Source organism: Aphelocoma coerulescens, unplaced genomic scaffold, assembly GCF_041296385.1.
Source record: "Aphelocoma coerulescens isolate FSJ_1873_10779 unplaced genomic scaffold, UR_Acoe_1.0 HiC_scaffold_666, whole genome shotgun sequence".
Taxonomy (NCBI): domain Eukaryota; kingdom Metazoa; phylum Chordata; class Aves; order Passeriformes; family Corvidae; genus Aphelocoma; species Aphelocoma coerulescens.
The window spans coordinates 19,454-25,254 of NW_027184020.1; the positions used below are offsets into that span (position 1 = coordinate 19,454).

Consider the following 5,801-nt stretch of genomic DNA (forward strand, 5'->3'; position numbering starts at 1 on the left):
ACTGGGACACGGCATCAAAGAGCCCCTCGGAGCTGTGATGGGTGGTGGGAGGGCCTGGGGGGTCACTGGGGTCACTGGGGAGACTGGGGGGTCACTGGGGATACTGGAGGGACTGGGGGGACTGGGGATACTGGGGGAACTGGGGGGAGTGCGGGAACTGGGGGGACTGGGGATACTGGGGGGATTTGGGGGACTGGGGGTACTGGAGGGGACACGGCGTCAAAGAGCCCCTCGGAGCCGTCGGCCGGGCGGTGGAAGTACCTGGGGGGTCACTGGGGTCACTGGGGAGACTGGGGGATACTGGGGTTACTGGGGGGACTGGGGATACTGGGGGGAATGGGGGGATATGGGGGGACACGGCATCAAAGAGCCCCTCGGAGCCGTGATGGGCGGTGGGAGGGCCTAGGGGGTCACTGGGGTCACTGGGGAGACTGGGGGATACTGGGGAGACTGGGGGGACTGGGGGGAGTGCGGGAACTGGGGGGACTGGGGGGACTGGGGATACTGGGGGGATTTGGGGGACTGGGGGTACTGGAGGGACTGGGGAGGTCATGGGGGGGCACTGGGACACGGCATCAAAGAGCCCCTCGGAGCCGTGATGGGCGGTGGGAGGGCCTGGGGGGTCACTGGGGTCACTGGGGAGACTGGGGAGACTGGGGGGTCACTGGGGGGACTGGGGTAACTGGGGGGACTGGGGGAATGGGGATACTGGGGGGACTGGGGGGACTGGGGGGTTATGGGGGGACACTGGGACACGGCGTCAAAGAGCCCCTCGGAGCTGTGATGGGCGGTGGAAGGGCCTGGGGACACACTGGGGACACACTGGGGACACTCCATCACCCAGTTCCCCCCCCAGGACCCCCCCAAATCCTCCCAGGACCCCCCCAGGACCCCCCCAAACCCCTCCAGGACCCCCCCAAACCCCTCCAGGACCCCCCAAACCCCCCCAGGACCCCTCTAGGACCCCCAAGGACCCCCCGAAGACCCCCCCAGACCCCTCCCAGGACCCCCCCAAGGAGCCCCCCGCACCTCCAGAGGTGGTAGAGCAGCAGGGGCAGGTTCAGCCCCAGCGTCACCCAGACCCCTCCTGACCCCCCTGGGACCCCCCAAACCCCCCCAGGACCCCCCCAAACCCCTCCAGGACCCCCCAAACCCCTCCAGGACCCCCCAGGACCCCCCCAAATCCCGCCAGGACCCCCCCAAGGACTCCCCCGCACCTCCAGAGGTGGTAGAGCAGCAGGGGCAGGTTCAGCCCCAGCCTCACCCAGACCCCCCAAACCCCCCCAGGACCCCCCAAACCCCCCCTCAGGACCCCCCAGGACCCCCCCAAGACCCCCGAAGACCCCCCCCGACCCCTCCCAGGACCCCCCCAAGGACCCCCCCGCACCTCCAGAGGTGGTAGAGCAGCAGGGGCAGGTTCAGCCCCAGCGTCACCCACTCGGCCGCGCACAGGAACATGAGGCAGAAGAGGCCGTGGATGCAATACTCGGGCACCACCAGCTGGGGGCGACACCGGCGTCACCCCAGTGTGCCCCCGGGGTCACCCCACTGTCCCGAGGGTCACCCCATTATCCCCAGGGTCACCCCACTGTCCCCAGGGTCACCCCATTATCCCCAGGGTCACCCCATTGTGCCCCCAGGGTCACCCCATTGCCCCCAGGGTTACCCCACTGTCCCCAGGGTCACCCCACTGTGCCCAAAGCCGCCCCTTGTCCCCAAAGCCACCCCATTGTGCCCAGGGTCACCCCATTATCCCCAGGGTCACCCCACTGTGCCCAGGGTCACCCCATTGTCCCCCAGGGTCACCCCACTGTGCCCAGGGTCACCCCATTGTCCCCCAGGGTCACCCCACTGTGCCCAAAGCCGCCCCTTGTCCCCAAAGCCACCCCACTGTCCCCAGGGTCACCCCATTGTCCCCCAGGGCCACCCCATTGTGCCCAGGGTCACCCCATTGTGCCCCCAGGGTTACCCCACTGTGCCCCCAGGGTCGCCCCATTGTGCCCCCAGGGTCGCCCCATTGTGCCCAGGGTCACCCCCCTGCCCCCAGGGTCACCCCACTGACCCCACCCCACTGTCCCCAGGGTCACCCCATTGCCCCCAGGGTCACCCCATTGTCCCCAGGGTCACCCCACTGTGCCCAAAGCCGCCCCTTGTCCCCAAAGCCACCCCGCTGTGCCCAGGGTCACCCCATTGCCCCCAGGGTCACCCCGCTGTGCCCAGGGTCACCCCATTGTCCCCAGGGTCACCCCATTATCCCCAGGGTCACCCCATTGTGCCCAGGGCCACCCCATTGTCCCCCAGGGTTACCCCATTATCCCCAGGGCCACCCCGCTGTCCCCAGGGTCACCCCATTGTGCCCCCAGGGTCACCCCATTGTGCCCAGGGTCACCCCCCTGCCCCCAGGGTCACCCCACTGACCCCACCCCACTGTCCCCAGGGTCACCTCATTGCACCCAGGGCCACCCCATTGTGCTCCCAGGGCCACCCCATTATCCCCAGGGTCACCCCATTGTCCCCAGGGTCACCCCATTGCACCCAGGGCCACCCCATTGTGCTCCCAGGGTCACCCCATTACCCCCAGGGTCACCCCACTGCCCCCAGGGCCACCCCATTATCCCCAGGGTCACCCCATTGTCCCCAGGGTCACCCCATTGTGCCCAGGGTCACCCCAGTGTGCCCAGGGTCACCCCCCTGCCCCCAGGGCCACCCCACTGACCCCACCCCATTGCCCCCAGGGCCACCTCACTGCCCCCAGGGTCACCCCATTACCTCCAGGGCCACCCCACTGTCCCCAAGGCCACCCCACTGTCCCCAAAGCCGCCCCTTGTCCCCAAAGCCACCCCACTGTGCCCAGGGCCACCCACTGTCCCCCAGGGCCACCCCACTGCCCCCAGGGCCACCCCACTGTGCCCAGGGCCACCCCACTGTGCCCAGGGTCACCCCATTGTCCCCAGGGTCACCCCATTATCCCCAGGGCCACCCCACTGTCCTCAGGGCCACCCCATTGTGCCCCCAGGGCCACCCCACTGCTCCCAGGGCCACCCCCCGTCGGTTTTGGGGAGGGGGGGTCGCTGTAGAGAGCGGGGCCGGTTTGGGGGGGTCGGATTTGGGGGAGGGGAGGTCAGTTTTTGGGGAGGGGGGGGGTCAGGTTTTTTGGGGGGGGTCAGGTTTTTTGGGGGGGGTCAGGTTTTGGGGGGGTCGGTTTTTGGGGGGGGTCAGTTTTTGGGGGAGAGGGGATCAGGTTTTTTTGGGGGATCAGTTTTTTGGGGGGGTCAGTTTTGGGGAGGGGGGTCAGGATTTTTTTGGGAGGGTCAGTTTGGGGGGGGGGTCAGTTTTTGGGGGAGAGGGGATCAGGTGTTTTTGGGGGGTTCGGCTTTGGGGGGGGTCAGTTTTTGGGGGGGGTCAGGTTTTTTGGGGTAGACTCAGGTTTTTTTGGGAGTTCATTTTTTTGGGAGGGGGCAGTTTTTGGGGGAGGGGGGTCAGGTTTTTTTGGGGGAGGGAAGTCAGGTTTTTTTGGGAGTTTGGTTTTTGGGGGGGGGTCAGGTTTTTTGGGGGGTCAGTTTTTGGGGGAGGGGGGGGGTCAGGTTTTTTGGGGGGTCAGATTTTTGGGGAGTTCAGTTTTTGGGGGGGTCAGTTTTTGGGGGAGGGGGTTCAGGTTTTTTGGGGGGTCAGTTTTTGGGGGGGTTCGGTTTTTGGGGGGGGTCAGTTTTTAGGGGGTCAGGTTTTGGGGGAGGGGGGGTCAGGTTTTTTGGGGGAGAGGTCAGGTTTTTTTGGGAGTTCAGGTTTTGGGGGAGGGTCAGTTTTTTGGGGCGTCAGTTTTTTGGGGGGGGTTCGGTTTTTTTGGGGGGTTCAGTTTTTTTGGGGGTCAGTTTCTGGGGGGTCGATTTTTTGGGGGGGTCAGTTTTTGGGGAGGGGGTTCAGGTTTTTTGGGGGCGTCAGGATTTTTGGGGGGGTCAGATTTTTGGGGAGTTCAGTTTTTGGGAGAGTCAGTTTTTGGGGGAGGGGGGAAGTTTTTGGGGGGTCAGTTTTTGGGGGGGTTCGGTTTTTGGGGGGGTCAGTTTTTGGGGGAGGGGGTTCAGGTTTTTTGGGGGGTCAGTTTTTGGGGGGGTTCGGTTTTTGGGGGAGGTCAGTTTTTGGGGGGTCAGGTTTTGGGGGAGGGGGGTCAGGTTTTTTGGGGGAGAGGTCAGGTTTTTTTGGGAGTTCAGTTTTTGGGAGAGTCAGTTTTTGGGGGAGGGGGGAAGTTTTTGGGGGGTCAGTTTTTGGGGAGGTTCGGTTTTTGGGGGGGTCAGGATTTTTTGGGGGGGGTTCGGTTTTTTGGGGGGTTCAGTTTTTTTGGGGGTCAGTTTTTGGGGGGTTCGGTTTTTTGGGGGGGTCAGTTTTTGGGGGAGGGGGTTCAGGTTTTTTGGGGGCGTCAGGATTTTTGGGGGGGTCAGATTTTTGGGGAATTCAGTTTTTGGGAGTCAGTTTTTGGGGGAGGGGGAAAGTTTTTGGGGGGTCAGTTTTTGGGGGGTTCGGTTTTTGGGGGGGTCAGGATTTTTTGGGGGGGGTTCGGTTTTTTGGGGGGTCAGTTTTTGGGGGGGTCGATTTTTTGGGGGGGTCAGTTTTTGGGGGAGGGGGTTCAGGTTTTTTGGGGGCGTCAGGATTTTTGGGGGGGTCAGATTTTTGGGGAGTTCAGTTTTTGGGAGAGTCAGTTTTTGGGGGAGGGGGGAAGTTTTTGGGGGGTCAGTTTTTGGGGAGGTTCGGTCTTTGGGGGGGTTCAGTTTTTTGGGGGTTCAGTTTTTGGGGGGTCGATTTTTTGGGGGGGTCAGTTTTTGGGGGAGGGGGTTCAGGTTTTTTGGGGGCGTCAGGATTTTTGGGGGGGTCAGATTTTTGGGGAGTTCAGTTTTTGGGAGAGTCAGTTTTTGGGGGAGGGGGGAAGTTTTTGGGGGGTCAGTTTTTGGGGAGGTTCGGTCTTTGGGGGGGGTCAGGATTTTTGGGGGGGGGGTTCGGTTTTTTGGGGGGTCAGTTTTTGGGGGGGTTCGGTTTTTGGGGGGGTTCGGTTTTTGGGGGGGGTCAGTTTTTGGGGGAGGGAGTTCTGGTTTTTTGGGGGGGTCAGGATTTTTGGGGGGGTCAGATTTTTGGGGAATTCAGTTTTTGGGAGAGTCAGTTTTTGGGGGAGGGGGAAAGTTTTTTGGGGGGTCAGTTTTTGGGGGGGTTCGGTTTTTGGGGGGGTCAGGATTTTTTGGGGGGGGGTTCGGTTTTTTGGGGGGTCAGTTTTTGGGGGGGTTCGGTTTTTTGGGGGGTCAGTTTTTGGGGGGGGTTCGGTTTTTTGGGGGGGTTCGGTTTTTGGGGGGGTCAGTTTTTGGGGGGAGGGGGTTCTGGTTTTTTTGGAAGTGCTCGGTTTTTTGGGGGGGGTCAGTTTTTGGGGGAGGGGGTTCTGTTTTTTTGGGGGGGGTCCGATTTTTTGGGGGGGGTCCGATTTTTTGGGGGGGGTCCCCACCTTGCGCAGGAGGCAGCAAATCCTCTCGATGTTTTTCAACCGCTCGCGCTGGGGGGGGGGGGGGGAAAGAAATTGGGGGGTTTGGGGGGGGGTCCCCAACCCCTGGGTGCCCCCACCCCCCCCCCCAAAGACCCCCCCAAGACCCCCCCGCACCCCCTCGCTGGGTTTGGGGGGGGGGGAGGGGGAGCTGTGGGTGCCCCTCCCCCACCCCCCGAGGGTTTTTTTGGGGGGGGGGGGAGGGGAAGCAGGAATGGGGTCGGGGGGGGGGAGGGGCTGGGCCCGTCCCGGTTTTGGGGGGGGCTAAAAATAGAACCCGACCTCG

General features: G+C 63.3%; 1 long non-coding RNA gene across 1 annotated transcript; it reads right to left on the reverse strand.

Moving 5' to 3' along the window:
- Window positions 1-214: 214 nt before the first annotated feature.
- LOC138102277 (uncharacterized) lies at window positions 215-5,528 on the reverse strand. The gene is made up of 3 exons (XR_011147390.1): window positions 5,480-5,528; window positions 1,388-1,500; window positions 215-261 (listed from the first exon to the last, which is right to left on the reverse strand). It is a non-coding gene; the product is annotated as an uncharacterized lncRNA (long non-coding RNA).
- Between the last annotated feature and the right edge of the window lie 273 nt (window positions 5,529-5,801).